Genomic DNA, 23,865 nt, shown 5'->3' on the forward strand with positions numbered 1-23,865 from the left:
ACAACCTACATTTATATAGTGCCTTTAATATTGTAAACTGTCCCAAGGTGCTTCACAAGAGGGTTATCAAACAAAAATTGAAACCCTGCCATATAATGAGATGTTAGGACAGATGACCAAAAGCTTGGTCAAAGAGGTGGAGCTCAGAATTGGAGGTGTGCAGAGATCTCAGAAGTATGTAGAGATGCAGGAGGTTACAGATGTCAGGGATGGATACTGTCTCCATTCTTGTCGGATGTGTGGGGTGGCAAAGAGTTAAAACCTTTATTGTGAAGAGCTTGCATGGGGCAAGTGAACACATTGGGTCATGAACCAAAGGGAAACCATGGAACTGTATCACCCGCCTGTAAGCAGTCAGCAGAGGAGTGTGCTGGAAAACGACTGCCAAAAAAAAAGTCAAACAAAAAAAAGGAATTTAATATGTGGTTTGCAAACGAACCATTAAGCAATAATATTTTAATGTATGATGTCTTGTTTCATTTGCACTTTAAGAGTCAAGATTCTGTAGGTTGAGGCGCATCAAATGTACAAGCAACTTCACAGGGGGCCAGGAAGATTCCTGGTAATTTTGTGACAGCAGCATTGGGAGATGTTTCTATATTCATTATTCCTAGTCAGCAACAGAGGGGCCTCATGCAAATGTTTCAAGGACTCCCTGAACAAGTCCCTCTCTGTGTGCCACATCGACCATCGCCAGTGGGAAGTGAAAGCCATAGATCGTGACGCCTGGAGATGCTACATCAGGAGGGTTACAGACACCTTTGAGACTGAACGAAGAACCAGCATGAAAGAGAAAAGAAGGAGAAGGACAGATCCAAATTGCACCCCCAGCATCGACTACACCTTCACTTGTACCCGCAGTGTGAGATTTTGCCGCTCACGGATAGGCCTGACTAGCCACCAGCGGGCCTGCAACCGATGACTACAACCTTCCCAAGATCTTCGTCTCCGAAGAAAGGCCAAGAGAAATTCCTAGTCAACTTGCAAACGAATGGAACATGCTTGCGATGCCTCCTGCATCACCTTTGCCCACCGGGGAGGCGTGGTGGTAATGTCACTGGAATGGTAATCCAGACCCCAGGCTAATGTTCTGGAGACATGTGTTGGAATCCCACAACCGCAGGTGGTGAAGCTTCTTTAATGGTGACCATTAAATCCATTGTCGATTGCTGTAAAAACCCATCTGGCCCACGAATGTCCTTCAGGGAGGGAAATCTGCCATCCTTACCTGGTCTGACCTATATGTGACTCAAGGCTCACAGCTAATGTGGTTGACTCAGAAATGGCCTAGTAAGCCATTCAGTTCAAGGGCAATTAGGGATGGGCAATAAATGCTGGCCTAGCCAGTGACGCCCATATCCGGCAAACGAATAATACCTAAGCCCACCCCCCTCTCGAAAGTCTTGCATGTGTTGAATGGCCACTTGTGTTAAATACACAGTGTTTGTGAAATTGTAGCCCAGTTGGTACTTTCAGCAGATGAGGGGAGAAGTGTAAATCAACAGAAAAAGATTGGCAAAATATGCAATTCAATCAACAGTGAATTTTTAAAGTGAAGATGTTAAAAAAAATGTAGCAAACAGAAGGACAATTTAAATGTGTAGATTTTATTATTTTAATCTAAAATTATATTTTTAATACTGAGCACTAAAGGTTAATACTGCAGTAATGAATCCATTCCTGAAATTTGAGTTGTTTTATTAATGTAATATTAACATCATTCTCAACACTGCAGAAAATATACAAAATGATTGGTCCAGGGAGACTGCACTTTTGCCAAAACCATGAATATTAATCACTTCTTGAAGCAGCACATCAAATACAGCCATTCCTATTTTCAAATTCTTTGAAATCAAACTACAAACGTACAGACATAGGTTCCATCTTCAACACATGAAATGGGGGAAATTACTGTGAGGAGATAGCAGCAAACAACTGCTGAATACTTTTGGCGGACATTCCCCAATCGGCTGAGTTAGGAGAGCAATACAAAGAACAACAAAGAACAAAGAAAATTACAGCACAGGAACAGGGCCTTCGGCCCTCCAAGCCTGTGCCGATCCAGATCCTCTATCTAAACCTGTCGCCTATTTTCTAAGGGTCTGTATCTCTTTGCTTCCTGCCCATTCATGTATCTGTCTAGATACATCTTAAAAGACGCTATCGTGCTCGCGTCTACCACCTCCGCTGGCAACGCGTTCCAGACACACACCACCCTCTGCGTAAAGAACTTTCCACGCATATCCCCCCTAAACTTTTCCCCTCTCACTTTGAACTCGTGACCCCTAGAAATTGAATCCCCCACTCTGGGAAAAAGCTTCTTGCTATCCACCCTGTCTATACCTCTCATGATTTTGTACACCTCAATCAGGTCCCCCCTCAACCTCCATCTTTCGAATGAAAATAATCCTAATCTACTCAACCTCTCTTCATAGCTAGCGCCCTCCATACCAGGCAACATCCTGGTGAACCTCCTCTGCACCCTCTCCAAAGCATCTACATCCTTTTGGTAATGTGGCGACCAGAACTGCACGCAGTATTCCAAATGTGGCCGAACCGAAGTCTTATACAACTGTAACATGACCTGCCAACTCTTGTACTCAATACCCCGTCCGATGAAGGAAAGCATGCCGTATGCCTTCTTGACCACTCTATTGACCTGCGTTGCCACCTTCAGGGAACAATGGACCTGAACACCCAAATCGCTCTGTACATCAATTTTCCCCAGGACTTTTCCATTTATTGTATCCACTACTGTGAATGGCTTCATGCGATGACTAAAATAATGAATGGAGGATTGTCACACAACAACAAAAGCAACAAAGTCATAGAGTCATAGGGTTTTCCAGCACAGAAACAGGCCCTTCGGCCCATTGTGTCTGTGCCGGCCATCAAGCGCCTAACTATTTGAATCCCATTTTCCAACACTTGGGCCGTAGCCTTGCATGCTAAGGCATTTCAAGTGCTCATTTAAATACTTCTTAAATGTTGTGAGGCTTCCTGCCTCTACCACCTCTTCAGGCAGTGTGTTCCAGATTCCAACCACCTGCTGAGTGAAAACATTTTTCCTCAAATTCCCAATAAACCTCCTGCCCCTTACTTTAAATCTATGCCCCCTGGTTATTGACCCCCCCCCACTAAGGGAAAAAGTTTCTTCCTATCTAACCTATCAATGCCCCTCATAATTTTGTATACCTCAATTATGTCCCCCCTCAGCCTTCTCTGCTCTAAGTAAAACAACTCTAGTCTTTCCAGTCTCTCTTCATAGCTGAAATGCTCCAGCCCAGGCAACATCCTGGTGAATCTCCTCGGCACCCTCTCCAGGGCAATCACATCCAACCTATAGTGTGGTGCCCAGAATTGTACACAGTACTCGTGCTGTGGCCTAACTAGCGCTTTATGCAGGTCCATCATAACCTCCCTGCTCTTATATTCTGTGCCTCGGCTAATAAAAGCAAGTATCCCAGATGCCACCTTATCTACCTGTGCTGCTGCCTTCAGTGATCTATGGACAAGTACACCAAGGTCTCTCTGACCCTCTGTACTCCTTAGGGTCCTACCATCCATTGTATATTCCCTTGCCTTGTAGTCTTCCCAAAATGCATCACCTAACACATCTCAGGATTAAATTCCATTTGCCACTGCTCCGCCCATCATACCAGCCCATTTATATCGTCCTGTAATCTAAGGCTTTCCTCCTCACTATTTACGACACCAGCAATTTTCGGGTCACCTGCGAACTTACTGATCATACCTCCTATATTCAAGTCTAAATCATTAATGTACACTACAAACAGCAAGTGCCCCAGCACCGATCCCTGTGGTACACCACTGGTCACAGGCTTCCACTCGCAAAAATAACCTTGACCATGACACTCTGCCTCCTGCCACTAGCCAATTTTGGATCCAATTTGCCAAATTGCCCTGGATCCCATGGGCTCTTACCTTCTTAACCAATCTCCCATGCCGAACCTAATCAAAAGCCTTACTGAAGTCCATGTAGACTACATCAACTGCTTTACACATCTACACATCTAGTCACCGCCTCGAAAAATTCGATCAAGTTAGTTAGGCATGATCTCCCCCTAACAAAGCCATGCTGACTATCCCTGATTAATCCCTGGCTCTCCAAGTGGAGATTAATCCTGTCCCTCAGAATGTTTTCCAATAGCTTCCCCACCACTGATGTTAGACTCACTGGCCTGTAATTACCTGGTTTATCCCTGCTACCCTTCTTGAATAATGGTACCACATTCGCTGTCCTCCAGTCCTCTGGTACCTCTTCTGTGACCAGAGAGGATTTGAAAATTTGTGCCAGAGCCCCTGTTATCTCCTCCCTTGCCTCACATAACAGGCATCTCATCTGGGCCTGGGAATTTATTCACTCTAAAGCCCGCTAAAACAGCTAATATTTCTTCCCTTTCAATGAAAATATGTTCAAGTATATCACAATCTCCCTCCCTGATCTCGACAACTACATCGCCCTTTTCCATAGTGAACACAGAAGAAAAGCATTCATTTAAAACTTCACCTATGTCCTCCGGCTCCACACACAGATTGCCACTTTGGTCCCTAATGGGCCCTACTCTTTCCCTGGTTATCCTCTTGCCCTAAATATACTTATAAAACGGCTGAGAATTTTCCTTTATCTTGCCCGCCAGTGTTTTCTCATGTCCCCTCTTTGCTCTCTTAATTTCTTTTTTAACTACACCCCTACACTTTCTATACTCCTCCAGTGCCTCCGCTGTTTTCAGCACTCTGAATCTGCCATAAGCTTCCTTTTTTTTCTTGATCCAATTCTCTATATCCCTTGACATCCAGGATCTCCTGGACTTGTTGGTCCTTCCCTTCACCTTAATGCGTACATGTTGGCTCTGAACTCTCACTATTTCCACTTTGAATGACTCCCACTGTTCTGATGTAGACTTTTTTTAAATTCGTTCATGGGATGTGAGCATCACTGGCTATGCCAGCATTTATTGCCCATCGCTAATTGCCCTTGAGAAGGTGGTGGTGAGCTGCCTATTTGAACCGCTGCAATCTGTGTGAGGTAGGTACACCCACAGTGCTGTTAGGAAGGGAGTGAAGGAACGGTGAAGGAACGGCGATATAGTTCCAAGTCAGGATGGTGTGTGACTTGGAAGGGAACTTGCAGGTGGTGATGTTCCCATGCATCTGCTGCTCCTGTCCTTCGAGGTGGTAGAGGTCGCGGGTTTGGAAGGTGCTGTCTAAGGAGCCTTGGTGCGTTGCTGCAGTGCATCTTGTAGATGGTACACACTGCTGCCACTGTGCATCGGTGGTGGAGGGAGTGAATGTTTGTGGATGTTGTGCCAATCAAGCTGGCTGCTTTGTCCTGGATGGAGTCGAGCTTCTTGAGTGTTGTTGGAGCTGCACCCATCCAGGCAAGTGGAGAGGATTCCATCACACTCCTAACTTGTGCCTTGCAGATGGTGGACAAGCATTGGGCAGTCAGGAAGTGAGTTACTCACCTCAGGATTCCTAGCCTCTGACGTGCTCTTGTAGCCACAGTATTTATATGGCTACTCCAGTTCAGTTTATGATCAATGGTAGCCCCTAGGATGTTGATATTGGGGGATTCAGCGATGGTAATGTCATTGAATGTCAAGGGGAGATGGTTAGATTCTCTTTTGTTGGAGATGGTCATTGCCTGGCACTTGTGTGGCCCAAATGTTACTTGCCATTTATCAACCCAAGCCTGGATATTGTCCAGGTCTTATTGCATTTCTACATGGACTGCTTCATTATCTGAGGAGTCACAAATGGTGCTGAACATCGTGCAATCATTAGCGAACATCCCCACTTCTGACCTTAAGATTGAAGGAAGGTCACTGATGAAGCAGATGAAGATGGTTGGGCCTACGACACTACCCTGAAGAACTCCTGCAGTGATGTCCTGGAGCTCAGATAATTGACCTCCAACAAGCACAGCCATCTTTCTTTGCGCTAGGTATGACTTCATCCAGCAGAGAGTTTTCCCCCTGATTCCCATTGACTCCAGTTTTGCTAGGGCTCCTTGATGCCATACTCAGTCAAATGTTGTCTTGATGTCAAGGGCAGTCACTCTCACCTCACCTCTTGGGTTCAGCTCTTTTGTCCATGTTTGAACCAAGGCTGTAATGAGGTCAGGAGCTGACAGGCCCTGGTGAAACCCAAACTGAGCATCACTGAGCAGGTTATTTCTGAGCAAGTGCTGCTTGATGGCACTGTTGATTACACCTTCCATCACTTTACTGATGATTGAGAGTAGAGAGATGGGGTGGTAATTGGTCGGGTTGGACTTGTCCTGCTTTTTGTGTACAGGACATACCTGGGCAAATTTCCAAGTTGCCGGGTAAACGCCAGTGTTGTAGCTGTACTGGAACAGCTTGGCTAGGGGTGCGGCAAGTTCTGGAGCACAGGTCTTCAGTACTATTGCCGGAATATTGTCAGGACCCATATCCTTTGCAGTATCCATTGCCTTCAGTCATTTCTTGATATCACGCGGAGTGAATCGAATTGTCTGAAGTCTGGCATCTGTAATGCTGGGGACTTCAGGACTGGGCCGAGATGGATCATCAACTCAGCACTGCTGGCTGAAGTTCGTTACAAATGCCTCTGCCTTATCTTTCGCAATGATGTGCTGGGCTCGCCCATCATTGAGGATGGGGATATTTGTGAAGCCACCTCCTCCAGTTAGTTGTTTAATTTTCCACCACCATTCACGACTGGATGTGGCAGGACTGCAGAGCTTAGATCTGATCTGTTGGTTATGGGATCGCTTAGCTCTATCTATTGCATGCTGCTTATGCAGTTTGGCATGCAATTAGTCCTGGGTTGTAGCTTCACCAGGTTGACACCTCATTTTGAGGTATGCCTGGTGCCGCTCCTGGCATGCCCTCCTGCACTCTTCATTGAACCAGGGTTGGTCCCCTGGCTTGACTGTAATGATAGAGTGGGGGATATGCCGGGCCATGAGGTTACAAATTGTGGTTGAGTAAAATTCTGCTGCTGATGGCCCACAGCGCCTCATGGATGCCCAGTTTTGCATTGCTAGATCTGTTTGAAATCTATCCCATTTAGCATGGTGATAGTGCCACACAACACGATGGACGGTATCCTCAATGTGAAGTCGGCACTTCGTCTCCACAAGGACTGTGCGGTGGTCACTCCTACCAGTACAGCCATGGACAGAAGCATCTGCGGCAGGCAGATTGGTGAGGACAAGGTCAAATATGTTTTTCCCTCGTGTTGGTTTCCCCACCACCTGCCGCAGACCCAGTTTAGCAGCTATGTCCTTCAGTACTCGGCCAGCTCGGTCAGTAGTGGTACTACCGAGCCACTCTTGGTGATGGACCTTAAAGTCCCCCACCCAGAGTACATTTTGTGCCCTTGCCACCCTCAGTGCTTCCTCCAAGTGGTGTTCAACATGGAGGAGTACTGATTCATCAGCTGAGGGAGGGCGGTAGGTGGTAATCAGTCAGAGGTTACCTTGCCCAAGTTTGACCTGATGCCATGAGACTTCATGCGATCTAGAGTCGATGTTGAGGACTCCCAGGTCAATTCCCTCCCTACTGTATACCACTGTCCCATCACCTCTTTTGGGTCTGTCCTGCCGGTGGGACAGGATATACCCAGGGTAAGTGATTGCAGTGTCTGGGACATTGTCTGTAAGTTATGATTCCGTGAGTATGACTATGTCAGGCTGTTGCTTGACTAGTCTGTGGGACAGCTCTCCCAACTTTGGCACAAGCCCCCAGATGTTAGTAAGGAGGACTTTGCAGGGTCGACAGGGCTGGGTTTGCCGTTGTCGTTTCCAGTGCCTCAGTCAGTGCCCTGTGGTCCGTCAGGTTTCATTCCTTTTTACTGACTTTGTCGTGGTTAGGTACAACTGAGTGGCTTGCTAGGCCATTTCAGAGGGCATGTAAGAGTTAACCACATTGCTGTGGGTTTGGAGTCACATGTAGGCCAGACCAGGTAAGGACGGCAGATTTCCTTCCCTAAAGGACATCAGTGAACCAGATGGGTTTTTACAACAATCGACAATGGTTTCATGGCCATCATTAGACAAACTTTCAATTCCAGATTTATTAATTAAATTCAAATTCCACCTTCTGCTGTGGTGGGATTCGAACACATGTCTCCAGATCAATACCCTGGGTCGCTGGGTTATTCGCCCAGTGATAATACCACTATGCCACCGTCTTTCCTACAAGTAGCTGCTCCCAGTCCACTTTAGCCAGATCCTGTTTTATCATATTGAAATCGGCCTTCCCCCAATTCAGTACCTCTATTTCTGGTCCATCTTTGTCCTTTTCCATAACCACCTTAAATCTTACAGAGTTATGGTCACTATCCCCGAAATGTTCCCCACTGATACTTCTACCACTTGTCCAGCTTCATTCCCTTGGATTAGGTCCAATACTCCCCTTCTCTTGTAGCACTTTCTAGTACTGGCTCAAAAAGCTCTCCTGTATGCATTTTAAGAATTCCACCCCTGTTAAGCCTTTTGCACGAAGAATATCCCAGTTGATATTGGGGAAGTTGAAATCCCCTACTCTTATTACCCTATTATTTTTACACCTCTCTGAGATTTGCCTACATATCTGCTCCTCTATCTCTGCCTGACTGTTTGGAGGCCTGTAGTACACTCCCAGCCAAGTGATTGCCCCCTTTTTGTTTTTAAGTTCTACCCATATGTCCTCATTTGAGGAACCTTCTAAGATATTAGAATTAGAATTAGAACATTACAGCGCAGTACAGGCCCTTCGGCCCTCGATGTTGCGCCGACCATCTGACCTACACTATTCCATTTTCATCCATATGTCTATCCAATGACCACTTAAATGCCCTTAAAGTTGGCGAGTCTACTACTGTTGCAGGCAGGGCGTTCCACGCCCCTACTACCCTCTGCGTAAAGAAACTACCTCTGACATCTGTCCTATATCTTTCACCCCTCAACTTAAAGCTATGTCCCCTCGTGTTTGCCATCATCATCCGAGGAAAAAGACTCTCACTATCCACCCTATCTAACCCTCTGATTATCTTGTATGTCTCTATTAAGTCACCTCTCCTCCTCCTTCTCTCTAACGAAAACAACCCCAAGTCCCTCAGCCTTTCCTCGTAAGATATCATCCCTCCTTACTGCAGTAATTTACTCCTTAATCAGCAGTGCAATGCCACCTCCTCATTTGCATTTCTTTAGCGCCTTTAACATCATAAAATGTCCCAAGCCACTTCACAGGAGTGTTGTCAAACAAAATTTGACACAATGCCACATATGGAGGTAATAGGACTGGTGACCAAATGCTTGGTCAGAGAGGTAGGTTTTAAATAGCATCTTAAGGAAGGAGAGTGAGGTAGAGGTGGATGGGTTTAGGGAAGGAATTGCAGAGCTTAGGGCCCTGGCAGCTGAAGGCATAGACACCAATGGTGCAGCCATAAAATCAGGGATGCATAAAATCAGAATTAGAGGAATGCAGAGGTCTCGGAGCGTTATGGGGTGGCAGGTGATTGCAGAGGTAGAGAGGGATTTGAAAACAAGGATGAAAATGTTAAAATTGAGGCATTGCCCCGGACAAGGAGCCAATGTGGGTCAACAAGCACAGGGATGACAAGGGAACAGGACTTGATGTGCATTTGGGCATGGGCAGCATAGATTTGGACGAGCTCAAGTTTATGGAGGATGCAAGGTGGGAGGTCGGCCTGGAGAATGTTGGAATAGTCAAGTCTGTTCTTCTTTCTTCTTCTTTGGCCTCCTTATCTCGAGAGACAATGAGTAAGCGCCTGGAGGTGGTCAGTGGTGTGTGGAGCTGCGCCTGGAGTGGCTATAAAGGCCAATTCTAGAGTGCCAGGCTCTTCCACAGGTGCTGCAGAAAAATTTGTTTGTTGGGGCTGTTACACAGTTGGCTCTCCCCTTGCGCCTCTGTCTTTTTTCCTGCCAACTGCTAAGTCTCTTCGACTCGCCACACTTTAGCCCCGCCTTTATGACTGCCCGCCAGCTCTGGCGAACGCTGGCAACTGACTCCCACGACTTGTGATCAATGTCACAGGACTTCATGTCGCGTTTGCAGATGTCCTTGAAGCGGAGACATGGACGGCCAGTGGGTCTGATACCAGTAGCGAGCTCGCTGTACAATGTGTCTTTGGGGATCCTACCATCTTCCATGTGGCTCACATGGCCAAGCCATCTCAAGCGCCGCTGACTTAGTAGTGTGTATAAGCTGGGAATGTTGGCCTCGAGTACTTCTGTGTTGGCGATATGGTCCTGCCACCTGATGCCAAGTATTCTCCGGAGGCAGTGAAGATGGAATGAATTGAGACGTCGCTCTTGGCTGACATACGTTGTCCAGGCCTCGCTGCCATAGAGCAAGGTACTGAGGACACAAGCTTGATACTCTCGGACTTTTGTCTTCCGTGTCAGTGCGCCATTTTCCCACACTCTCTTGGCCAGTCTGGACATAGCAGTTAAGCCTTTCCCATGCACTTGTTGATTTCTGCATCTAGAGACAGGTTACTGGTGATAGTTGAGCCTAGGTAGGTGAACTCTTGAACCACTTCCAAAGCGTGGTCGCCAATATTGATGGATGGAGCATTTCTGACATCCTGCCCCATGATGTTCGTTTTCTTGAGGCTGATGGTTAGGCCAAATTCATTGCAGGCAGCCACAAACCTGTCGATGAGACTCTGCAGGCACTCTTCAGTGTGAGATGTTAAAGCAGCATCGTCAGCAAAGAGGAGTTCCCTGATGAGGACTTTCCGTACAAGTGTGTACAAACATATAAAGCCAGGAATTGCTGAAACAGGGAGTCTCACGGCATACCCAGTTAGTTAGACATTTTCAGCTCAGCATTCTTGATCTTTAAGCTGTTGGAAGTGTGAGTAGATAATGCCATGGTGAGGAAAATATAGCATCTGGGACCCTGGTGAACAGTTAGGCCAACAGGGTGAATTAAAGGGGTCGAATTAAATGTAAAATCAGGTACAGAAAGAGAAATAAAGGGCTTGATTTTATCTTAGGTGGACGGGAATTTGCTACCAACGTGAAAGTCGGTGGCGAACCCGCTTCCGCCTAGCCCGGGGATCCGTCCTTCATTTTCCGGGTCCCCAGGCTTTAATTGTCCCGAGGCGGGACTTTCACCCGCTTGAGGGAGGAGGTCCCACCTCAGTGAGCTGCTGGCCAATCAGCGGGCTGACAGCTCCTAGTCCCAGCAGCTCCACCAGGAGCGGTGGCCACTGCTGGGACTGCAGCCCAGCTGGCCAGATGGATGCATGAGTGAAGGTAAGTTGGGCATGCCTCACCAGGGAGATCGTTCCTTCCCTGGTGAGACTGGAGTGGTCGGTTGGGGAGAGGTGGGAGGCTTCTTGGATCCCGGAGATGAGTTGGAAGGTGGGGGCGGCCCTCAATCGGGCACCCTGTGCCTGACTGCCATGGCTGCCCCCTCTCCGGGGCGCGGAAAGGCCGACAGCTATCGCTGGGCGGCCTTTCACGTACCCAGCATGCCCGCTTGCCACTTAAGGGCCTTGATTGGCCTCGGGTGGGCAGGCGGTTTCCATCCCCTGCCCCCCTGCCCGACCGCCGTAAAGTTGACCGGAGGCGGGAGCGGGGCGGGTAGACCTCCCGGAGCTTTCCGCTGAATTTTACGCCACCCCCACGCCACCATCTGACCCACTGGGGCAGCGTAAAATTCAGCCCACTGAGAGGGGAACTAAGATTGAATTAAGAGAGAGAGAAAAAGGCATGAAGAAAAGGTAAGGAAAAATAGAAATTCAATCTGACATTTGTAAAACCTCCAAAAACAATTCATTACATGAAGGAATGAGACCCCACAGCTTATAACTGTTCCCATTCTGTAACAGCAAGGCTCATTAATGATTATCATGTCGTTAAAAGGGTACTCATGCTCATAATAACTAGACTCACCTTTCTCTGGTGAGTTGAATGGGCAATGAATAGCCAAATGCAACAATTTGTCGGAACTCACCAGTAGGTTGAGCGTGAGCTGCTATTTTCACAAGGCAAGGTGGCGTGACGCAAATCCTTCAGCGACTTCTGGGGATTCGCAACAAACAGGATATCTCTTCCTCGCCACAAGTTGCTGGGCAATTTACACATTGATAACAGTGAAGACTATTAAACACTCCATTTTTTAATAAAAAAATAGCCAGGACACTGGGGACAACTCCACTGCTCTCCTTCAAAAGACTGCCCGCTAACTGCAAGTATGCTGCCAACTGAGCCACAACTGACACCTAATTATTATCATTCCAGGGAAAGTACATTTGTTAGTGGTAACAACTAGATAGCATTCAGTTTATAACTTCTTTGGGAATTATTAAACAGCTAATGAGCCACTTAACGGGAACAAGTCTTCCTACATTCATTTATATGGTTGTGAAGCAGACAATTAGCATAGATTATCAATGATGCTGCAACCTTGTTGATGGGAGTTAGCACTAGAAGTCATAGAAACAAATAGAGAAGTGGGATCACTTAATCTGCAGGTGTATGCACACTCTGGAATGTGGAGGACCAGGTAAAAAGCCATAAAATCAATTGTTGGCTCAAAGATATGAGCATCAAGGCAATGTTGTATGTAAACTATACAGAAGCGGGTAAAAATGCAGCACTGTTACAATAAAGGAGATTTAATTGAGGTGTCCAAGATGATGAAAGGATTTGAAAGGGTAGATGGAGGGAAATGATTCCCTCTGGTGATGGAGTTCAGAACAAGGGGGCATAACCTTAATATTCGAGCTATGCCATGCGGCGTGTTGTCAGGAAGCAATTCTTCACACAAAAGGTGGCGGAAATCTGGAATTTTCTCCCCCAAAAAGCTGTTGAGGTTGGGGGACAAGAGAGAATTTCAAAACTGAGATTGATTGATTTTTGTTAGGCAAGGATATGAAGGGATATCGAACGAAGGCAGTGTTGAATCCTACAGTAATGACACTTAGCAAGTCTGAGATAGATTAACTGGTCTTAATGAACTTTAAAAGGACAAAAGAACTTGCATTTCTATAGCACCTTTCATGACCACAGCCAATGAAGTACTTGTATGGAAATATGGTGGTAAATGTTTCACACAGCTATGACCCACCAACACCTATGTGATAATGACCAGATAATCTTTTTTAGGTGTGGATTGAGGGATAAGTAGTGATCAGCACACCAGAGTTAACTCTACTGGTCTTCAAAGTAGGGACCATTTACATCCATCTGAGAGAGAAGACAGTTCTGATGAAGGGTCATCGATCTGAAGCGCTCGGCTGGATTTTTGTTTTGGGTCAGAAACCTGGCTCTGGTGGGAAACTGATTCAGATTTAGATTTTCAAATGGGTAAGCCCTTAATTGGTATGGACACGTGTTTCCTGTCCATTTGGAGCTGGTGGGGTCAGGAATAGGGGTGGGTCAGATCAAGTGGGGGACTCATGTAGACACTCCATGGCAGTCTTCACTGAGGCTGCTGGATGTCCTGATGGAGAAATCTGCCATCACCTTGCACTTCACCAGAGGGAAGCAAGATGTTACAGGGGAGCTGGAGGTCCAGCACTAGTGGTAGAGCAGACCCTCGCTTCATCAATGCCGATATGAATGTGATGGTGTAGGCAGTGAGGCAGAGGAGGGAGGTCCTCTTCCCAAATGGTGGCAGGAGGAGGTCACCTTGTCGTGCACCGGGGGCACCTCTCTGGTCGGTGTTATTCCACCTCCACCCCCTCTTCCGCCTCCTCTCTTACCTCCTACTCCTCCAACAATGAGCTGTCTCTTTCCAGGTCCTCACTGTCCTCAAGGTCCACACCTCTCTGGAGGTCCATGTTATGGAGATTGCAGAAGACCATTACAAGAGTGAGACCCTTGTACGAGGGTATTGGAGGGAGCCACCTGACCAGTCCAGGAACTGGAATCTCTTTTTCAGAAGCCTGATAGCCTGCTCAATGAATATTCCGCTGAGCAGGTGATATTGGTTGTCCCGCCTCTGTCTGGGGGCTTCCATAGCTGTCAGTAGCTATGTCTTCAAGGAATATCCCTTGTGTCCTCGGATCCATCCTCGCACTATGGGGGTTGGAGTGAAGATCTGTGGCAGTCTGGACTGGCGGAGGATGAAGGAGTCATAGCAGCTGCCAGGAAAGCGAGCACACACATGGAGCAAGCTTTTGTCGTGGTCACAGACCAGTTGGACGTTGAGGGAGTGGAAGCCCTTCCTGTTGATGGATCTCACTGGCCAGACTCTGAGTGCCTTGATGGCCACATGAGCACAATCAATGATCCCTGCACCTGGGGGATCCAGTGATGGAGGCGAAACCCAATGCTCTGTGTGTATGAACAGGCCAAATGTGTGAAACTGGATGTAGTCCCCCTCCTTCCTGAATATGGCATCTGTGACCTATCTGATGGCGTGATGAGCTGCTGACTGTAAGGTGCCACCCAGGTCCACAGCTGATCCCTGGAACAACCCGGTTGAAAGAAATTCAGGGTGACGGTGACCTTGACGACTGTAGGTAGGGGACTGCCATTGGGGCTGTGAGGCCTTAGGTCATTGTAGATCAGAGCACACAGGACCGAGACCGTCTACCTGGATAGGCACAGGCTCCTACAGCACTAGCACTCTGTCATTTGCAGGTAGCTGACTCTTGGGCTGTGCACCCGAAGTCTTGGGTAGCGCCCTCTTCCCCTTGCAGCCCCCTGCTGTGCTCCTCTGGCCTCCTGCTGTCCTTGAGGTTGCATCTTCTGAAGCTCATCCTGGCTACTGGGTCCAATGTCAGAGCAGCCTGTACCCATCCTTAAGCTAGGCTTTGTGCAGTCACCAGGCCTTCCCCTGCTAACCACAGTGGCCCAAGTGATGCCAGTGGCCTCACGTTGCTCTCCGGATTCCTGACACCAGTGAGAAAAGCAGGTCTTCCAGCTTCAGCTATGGCTGCTCTGTGGCACTTCTGAAGCAGCCAAGCTTCATTTTGGGCCTATGCATGATTTTAATCAGCCCTCCCCACAGCCCTCATGGTCCCACGCAGTATTCACGACTTGTACACCCTGCCATGCTCCCGACATAGCATTTTCCAGGTTCCCTTCCTTTACAAATTGAAAACAACTGCTGACAAGCTTGTTAATGTGCTTCCCATTGAACTCATTAACTGGAGGCCTGCGGGGATGCCAATCCCTCCCTCCCAATGTCCCTTTAAAAATAGCGTCGCATTCCGGAGCCGCCGGAACCCAATGTTGACCTCCAGAATGGGATCTTAAGGTTAGCACTGCAGCCTCACAGCTCCAGTGACCCGGGGTCAGTTCTGGGTACTGCCTGTGCGGAGTATGCAAGTTCTCCCAGTGACCACGTGGGTTTCCTCCGGGTGCTCCGGTTTACTCCCACATGCCAAAGACTTGAGGGTTGAAAGGTAAATTGGCCATTATAAAAAAAATGCCCCTAGTGTAGATAGGTGGTAGGAGAATTGAGGGAAGGTGGGGATGTGAGAGGGAAAATGGGATTAATGTAGGATTAGAATAAATGGGTGGTTGATGGTCGGTGCGGACTCGGTGGGCCGAAGGGCCTGTTTAGGTGCTGTATCTCTCTATGACTCGATAAGATCAAACTCACCCAGCGGGCTTTAAAAATTCAGCCCATTAACTCTGTGGTCCTAAAGGACGAGTGCTAAATTGGGGGAAGACCAACTAGACCAAAATTCGGCAGGAGCTGGGGAATGTAGATTGGGAGCAGCTGTTTGAAGGTAAATCCACATTTGATATGTGGGAGGCTTTTAAAGAGAGGTTGATTAGCGTGCAGGAGAGACATGTTACTGTGAAAATGAGGGATAGAAATGGCACGATTAGGGAACCATGGATGACAGGTGAAATTGTGAGACTAGCGAAGAGGAAAAAGGAAGCATACATAAGGTCTAGGCGGCTGAAGAAAGACGAAGCTTTGGAAGAATATCAGGAATGTCGGACCAATCTGAAACGAGGAATTCAGAGGGCTAAAAGGGGTCATGAAATATCTTTAGCAAACAGGGTTAAGGAAACTCCCAAAGCCTTTTATTCATACATAAGGAGCAAGAGGGTAACTAAAGAAAGGATTGGCCCACTCAAGGACAAAGGAGGAAAGTTATGCGTGGAGTCAGAGAAAATGGGTGAGATTCTAAACGAGTACTTTGCATCGGTATTCACCGAGGAGAGGGACATGACGGATGTTGTTCGGGACAGATGTTTGATTACTCTAGATCAAGTCGGCATAAGGAGGGAGGAAGTGTTGGGTATTCTAAAAGGCATTAAGGTGGACAAGTCCCCAGGTCCGGATGGGATCTATCCCAGGTTACTGTGGGAAGCGAGAGAGGAAATAGCTGGGGCCTTAACAGATATCTTTGCAGCATCCTTAAACACGGGTGAGGTCCCAGAAGACTGGAGAATTGCTAATGTTGTCCCCTTGTTTAAGAAGGGTAGCAGGGATAATCCAGGTAATTATAGACCGGTGAGCCTGACGTCAGTGGTAGGGAAGCTGCTGGAGAAGATACTGAGGGATAGGATCTATTCCCATTTGGAAGAAAATGGGCTTATCAGTGATAGGCAACATGGTTTTGTGCAGGGAAGGTCATGTCTTACCAACTTAATAGAATTCTTTGAGGAAGTGACAAAGTTGATTGATGAGGGAAGGGCTGTAGATGTCATATACATAGACTTCAGTAAGGCGTTTGATAAGGTTCCCCATGGTAGGCTGATGGAGAAAGTGAAGTCGCATGGGATCCAGGGTGTACTAGCTAGATGGATAAAGAACTGGCTGGGCAACAGGAGACAGAGAGTAGCAGTGGAAGGGAGTTTCTCAAAATGGAGACGTGTGACCAGTGGTATTCCACAGGGATCCGTGCTGGGACCACTGTTGTTTGTGATATACATAAATGATTTGGAGGAAAGTATAGGTGGTCTGATTAGCAAGTTTGCAGACGACACTAAGATTGGTGGAGTAGCAGATAGTGAAGGGGACTGTCAGAGAATACAGCAGAATATAGATAGATAGATAGATTGGAGAGTTGGGCAGAGAAATGGCAGATGGAGTTCGATCAGGGTAAATGTGAGGTGATGCATTTTGGAAGATCCAATTCAAGAGTGAACTATACAGTAAATGGAAAAGTCCTGGGGAAAATTGATGTACAGAGAGATTTGGGTGTTCAGGTCCATTGTTCCCTGAAGGTGGCAACGCAGGTAAATAGAGTGGTCAAGAAGGCATACGGCATGCTTTCCTTCATCGGACGGGGTATTGAGTACAAGGGTTGGCAGGTCATATTACAGTTGTATAGGACTTTGGTTCGGCCACATTTGGAATACTGCGTGCAGTTCTGGTCGCCACATTACCAAAAGGATGTGGATGCTTTGGAGAGGGTGCAGAGGAGGTTCACCAGGATGTTGCCTGGTATGGAGGGCGCTAGCTATGAAGAGAGGTTGAGTAGATTAGGATTATTTTCATTAGAAAGGCGGAGGTTGAGGGGGGACCTGATTGAGCTGTACAAAATCATGAGAGGTATAGACAGGGTGGATAGCAAGAAGCTTTTTCCCAGAGTGGGGGATTCAAATGCTAGGGGTCACGAGTTCAAAGTGAGAGGGGAAAAGTTTAGGGGGGATATGCGTGGAAAGTTCTTTATGCAGAGGGTGGTGGGTACCTGGAACGCGTTGCCAGCGGAGGTGGTAGATGCGGGCACAATAGCGCCTTTTAAGATGTATCTAGACAGATACATGAATGGGCAGGTAGCAAAGAGATACAGACCCTTAGAAAATAGGCGACATGTTTAGGCAGAGGATCTGGATCGGCGAAGGCTTGGAGGGCCGAAGGGCCTGTTCCTGTGCTGTAATTTTCTTTTTCTTTGTTCTTTGTTTGTTCTGTTTCTCTCTCCATAGATGCTGCCATACTTGCTGAGTATGGACAGCATTTACTGTTTTATTTCAGATTTCCAGCATCTGCAGTATCTTGCATTCAGGTTTAATTCACTGCTACTTCCCTTCCAGAATGCCAACCTTGAAGAAGTTCTGCTCTTCTCTCCAACAGGATTGTGGTTTGTCTCTTTCAGCTTGTTTACCTTCATTGCTTTTAATTTCTCTTTAGTTCTGATGAAGTGTTACCAACCTGAAATGTTAACTCAAGTTTCTCTCTCCACAGAGGCTGTCAGATCTGCTGAGTATTTCCAGCATTTTCTGTTTTTAATTAAAGCAAATAGGGCCCTCATCTGAAAGACCGTGCAGCACTCCTTCAGCACTTGAAGTGTCTGCCTAGATTTTATAGTCTAGTCTCTGGAGTGGAACCTGAACCTACACCCTCCTAACACAGAGGCAAGAGTGCTACCAACTGAGTCGCAGCTGACATCTAGACTGAATGTGAGTTTCCCAACCCATCCATTCGACCCCAAGAAATTCATGCCATCGGCAAACAGGGCAAAGACCCAGAATGCAGATCACTCCTGGATAAAAATAGGGGAATAGCAAAAGTAAGAAACCAGGGGCTGAATTTTACAGACCCCCTGACGTCAGGGTTCATGGCGAAGGGGGCTGGAAAATGCCTCCGGGAGAGGTCCACCATGGACCTCGACGTTGGAACAGCGCAGTCTGATATTGCCGGTGGTAGCGAGACCCCGTGGCGGCCCTCCATCACTCGGCGACGGGAGCCCAATTTAAACAAACTAATTAAGTACTTTCACACTCCCGCTGTCTGTCCCGGGTGCGATATTCATGCCAGTGGTTGACACTCCCGTGTCTTGGGATCCTCGTCTGACCGAGGTGGAACACTGGTGGGGAGCCGGGGAGGAGGCAATTTCTTCAGTGTGGGTAGGGGAGCGGGGTCAAAGTTATCTCATTGCACTTTGGGGTGGGGTGGGGGGGGGGGCAAAGTCAGGTGGACAAGGTAAGTGTTCTTGGGGGGAGAGGGCTTAATTAATTCGATGGTTATTGGGGGCATGGGAGAGAGGCAGGATAAACTTATTTAATTTTAAAAAATCAATTGCTCTTTAAATATTTAAATTTAATGATGAGGCTGGAAGCCCTTTAAAAATCACATCAGCGCCTGCGCACAGATAGCTGACGCCATTGCCGGGGATGGACCACCTGCCTCATCCAGGTCATCGGGGAGGGGGGCAGTCTATTTAAATGAGCTGCCGCACTTAATATCATGGCGACTCCACGACATGCAGCCCGCACAGGCGAGCCGCCATTGTTTTACGCCGGCAAAAGTATAAGTTTCAGCCCAAGGAGTGGGAGAGTGGCAAAAGAGTTTGTATGGATTGTGTGGCTGGAGCCAAACCCTGAGGCAGGATGGAGGGAAAGCATTTGAGTGGTCAATGTCTGATGTGATAAAGGAACAGGTCAGGGTTTCAGAAGCAGTAGTGTAAAGATGGGGATCAAAGGCTTTTTGCTGCTTATGATTTACCAACGGGTCAGTCTACCATCCGCGCTCGAGAGAAAGAAAGACTTGGATTTTTATACAGCATCTTTCATCAGGGTGATCCAAAACGTTTTACAGCCGATGAAGTACTTTTCAAGTGTAGTCACTGTTGTAATGTAGAAAACACGGCAGCTAATTGTGAGCACAGCAAGCTCCATAAACTGCAATATGATAATGAACAGATCAGTTGTTTTTAGTGTTATTGGTTGATGGATAAATATTGGCCAGGACACCGGGGTGAACTCCCCTGGTCTTCTTCAAATAGTGTCAAGGAACCTTTCATGTGTACCTGAGAGGGCAGACGGGGGCCTCCTTTTAACATCATGTCAAAAGATGGCACCTCCGACAGTGCAGCACTCCCTCAGTACAGCACTGATGCAGTTTTCGTCCAAGCCACCTTTGGGGACATAGCAAAGGTCAGCACTTTTCTATGTATCGCTCCACTAAAGAGGTCTGTTGCTCTGTTTCAGCATACACCCTATACACACAACAGTAACAGTAGAGATGGCAACAATTTATCACCATTGCAGGGACAGGCAATTGTTCCCAACTGGGATAAAGCCATTCATCTTACTGACAGTCCTAAGGCCTGCTTAAATAGGAAGGGTTACTACTCCATCAACATCTAAGTGATATGCAATCACCAGCATAAAATAAAACATTTAGTGCATGCTTCTCTGCAGTCCCAAATGGTTTTTATATTCTAAGGCAATCAGAAGTGCCTCTGACCTTTGAAAGAGAGGAGAACTTGGATGAATGGCTGGTTCCTTAGAACATAAGGGTTTGAAATGCCGATGGCACCTCTATACAACTGTGCAAATGAGAACCAGGCTTATTGGGGTGCAGGAGCAATGCCTTAGTTGCTTAGACCAGTCTGATAATACGGCCCCTGAAGAATGTTGCCAACATTGTTTTCGCATGCCGATTTCTCACAACCTTGTTGGGTGAAAGGGGGTTTCCCTTGTGGATTTGTGTAAGGAGCAGCTTCGAACCATAGAAAATCCAAAGAGTTATCACCTTCACAAGCTCCAGGAACAGAATAGTCACTGCATTCACCAAGACGAGAGAGTAAGAATATCATTACCCAATGGTTGTTATTTTTCTTGTTGGGATGTGGGCATCGTTGGCAAGGCTGGCATTTACAGTCCAATCCTCATGCCCTTGAAAAGGTGGTGGTGGCCCTCCTTGAACTGTAGCAGTCCAGGTAGTGAAGGTGCTCCCACAGTACTGTTAAATAGGGAGTTTTAGGAGTTTCACCCAGCGACTTTGAGGGAAGGACAATATATGTCCAAGTCAGGATGGCGTATGACTTGGAGGTGAAAGTATTCAGATGCTTTGTCCTGGATGATGTAGAGCTTCTTAAGTGTTTTTGCAGCTGCACCCATCAAGGTAATTCAAGGGCAGTCACTCTCACCTCACCTCCGGAATTCATCTCTTGTGTCCATCTTTGGAACAAGGCAGTAATGAGGTTGAGAGCCCAGTGGTAGCAGTGGAACACAAAGTGGCAATCAGTGAGCAAATTATTGGTGAGTTAATAACGCAGTTAGCAGAGCAACAACTTGCCAAGGCTCCTTTGACAGCACCTTCCACACCCACGACTTATTCTACCTAGAAAGACCAGGGCAGCAGATGCGTAGGAACAGCACCACCTGCAAGTTGCCCTCCAAGCCACACACCATCCTGACTTGGAACTATATCGCCGTTCCTTCACTGTCACTGGGTCAAAATCCTGGAACTCCCTCTCTAACTGCACTGTGGGTGTACCTACAGCAGATGGTTCAAGAAGGCAGCTCACCACTACCTTCTCAAGGGCAATTAGGGGTGGGCAACAAATGCTGGCCTTGCCAGTGATGCTCACAAATTAAAAAAAACTGTTTACTGCACCTTCCATCACTTTGCTGATGAAGAAGAATAGACTGATAAGATCGCAATTGGCCAGGTTAAACTAATTGGTTTATCCTGCTTTTCATGGACAAGACACACATGGGCAGTTTTCCACAATGTCGGGTAGATGCCAATGTTGTAGCTGTACTGGAACAGCATAGCTAGGGACACAGCTAGTCCTAATGCACAAGTCTTCAAGATTACAGTTGTGTTTTTAGCAAAGTCCATAGTCTTTGTGTATGCAGGATTCTGCTTTGCTACTTTCCCATTACAAGAAGGATATAAAAGCACTGTTTCCGCTTGTGCGGGAGTCTGGGAGTTTAAAATTAGGATCATAAATAAAAGATAGGCACTGAAAAAATCCAATAAGGAATTGAGGAGAAACTTCTTTATTCAGTGAGTGTTGAGACTGTGGAACTCACTATACATGGAGTGGTTCAGGCAAATAGAATAGCTGTGTTTAAGAGGAAGCTGGATAAGTACGTGAGGGAGAAAGGAACAGAAGGATATTTGATGGAGTTAGATGAAGGAAATAAAATGGGAGGAGGCTCGTGCAGGGCATAAACATTAGGTGAATGGCCGGTTTCTGTACTGTACATTATATGTAACACTTGTTGTAACTAGCTGTTCACTAAGATTGGTTCATTTTCTTTTTGGCAGATAGGAACCAGGAACTAGAATCAACGCGCTAACAAAGTGCCTGTTTGAACTTTCTGCTGTATTGTCACTGATTTTAATGACCATCTACACTGTTGGTACCAGAATCAAAAAGGGGATTTCCCCCCTCCCTTCCCATGCATTATCTTCCAGGTACTAAAGTCCATCTGCTCAGTTCTACTGACGATTTCCATTGGTTCTCACCAGAAAACATAATTAACTTTGGTAACCTTTCTAGTACCTCAGCGCACCCGTGAGCATCTGGTTATGGCCTCTAGTGAGATCACTGATCTTTATACAAATGTCAAGATATTTTACAAATGTTCATGTATAATTTATTCCAAATTCTAGATATATCTCCCTGAAAAAGAGAAGGAAATTGAAATTCTACAGCTTGTTTCCACAGATAGGACATAGTAGTCGTGGTACTGATTATCAAGCTTGGTAGAAAGTAATTGGGAATAGGAGATAAACATTTTTTTAAAATCTCCTAATCTCAGTTAGTAATATTAATTCAAGTAACTGTAAATAGATTTTTATATTCTGTTACAGTAATATAGATAGAAATGAGATGTTTAAATATTTCATGTTTTTTTGTTGTAGTGTCATTTTGCCATTTATTGGTTAAGGTAAATAAGAGCAACAGCTTCACATTCAGATCTCATTTCACAGATCGTAACATTAGCTTCAAATACATTGTTCCTATTTCCCAATATAGCTGCGGAAACATTTAACATTCAGAGATTAGATATACAGGGTCTATAAAGTCTGAGTGGTCATAGCTTCAAAGGCTGCTTGACACTTAAGGACAGATGTAGGAGAGATCTTGGGAAGTATTTCTTTATCCGGAGCATAATCAACATTTGGACAAGAGTTGCTAAGAAGAGAGTTTGAAGCCATTCAAGAAATAACCAGATGCTGCGTTGGGACGATGACATTCTCCGAGAATGAGAACAAGCATCAAGGCCTTGGAGAGGGTCCAGTGGAGATTTACTAGAATGGTACCAGAGTTGGGGGACTTCAGTTATGTGGAGAGATTGGAGAAGCTGGGATTGTTCGCTTTAGAGCCTTAAAGGTTAATTGGAGATTTAATAGAGGTGATCAAAAATATGAGGGGTTCTGACAGAGTAAATAAGGAGAAATTTTTCCCGCTGTCAGGAGAGTCAGTAACCATAGAACACAGAATTAATGTAATTGGGGAAAAAACCTGGAAAGAAATGAGTTTTTTTTAATGCAGTGTGCTGCCTGATAGGGTGGTGGAAGCAGATTCAATAGTAACTTTCAAAAATGAATTGGATAAATACTTGAAAAGGAAAAACATTGCAAGGTTATGGGGAAAGAGAAGGAGGAGTGGGAATTTTTCACCCAAACCCATCTTGCAACTACAATTGCAACTTGCTGTTTTATTAGTTCTTGTCTGGCCCAGTCTTCTTCTTCTTCTTCTTCTTCTTCTTCTTCTTCTTCTTTGGCCTCCTTTTCTTGAGAGACAATGGGTAAGCGCCTAGAGGTGGTCAGTGGTTTGTGGAGCAGCGCCTGGAGTGGCTATACAGGCCAATTCTGGAGTGACAGACTCTTCCACAGGTGCTGCAGATAAAATTGGTTGTCGGGGCTGTTACACAGTTGGCTCTCTCCTTGCGCTTCTGTCTTTTTTCCTGCCAACTGCTAAGTCTCTTTGACTCGCCACTCTTTAGCCCCGCCTTTATGGCTGCCTGCCAGCTCTGGCAATCACTGGCAACTGACACCCACGACTTGTGGTCAATGTCACAGGACTTCATGTTACGTTTGCAGACGTCTTTACAGCGGAGACATGGACGGCCGGTGGGTCTGATACCAGTATCGAGCTCTCTGTAAATGCGTCCTTGGGGATCCTGCCATCTTCCATGCGGCTCACATAGCCAAGCCATCTCAAGCGCCGCTGGCT

Source organism: Heterodontus francisci, chromosome 4, assembly GCF_036365525.1.
Source record: "Heterodontus francisci isolate sHetFra1 chromosome 4, sHetFra1.hap1, whole genome shotgun sequence".
In the NCBI taxonomy this organism is placed as follows: Eukaryota; Metazoa; Chordata; class Chondrichthyes; order Heterodontiformes; family Heterodontidae; genus Heterodontus; species Heterodontus francisci.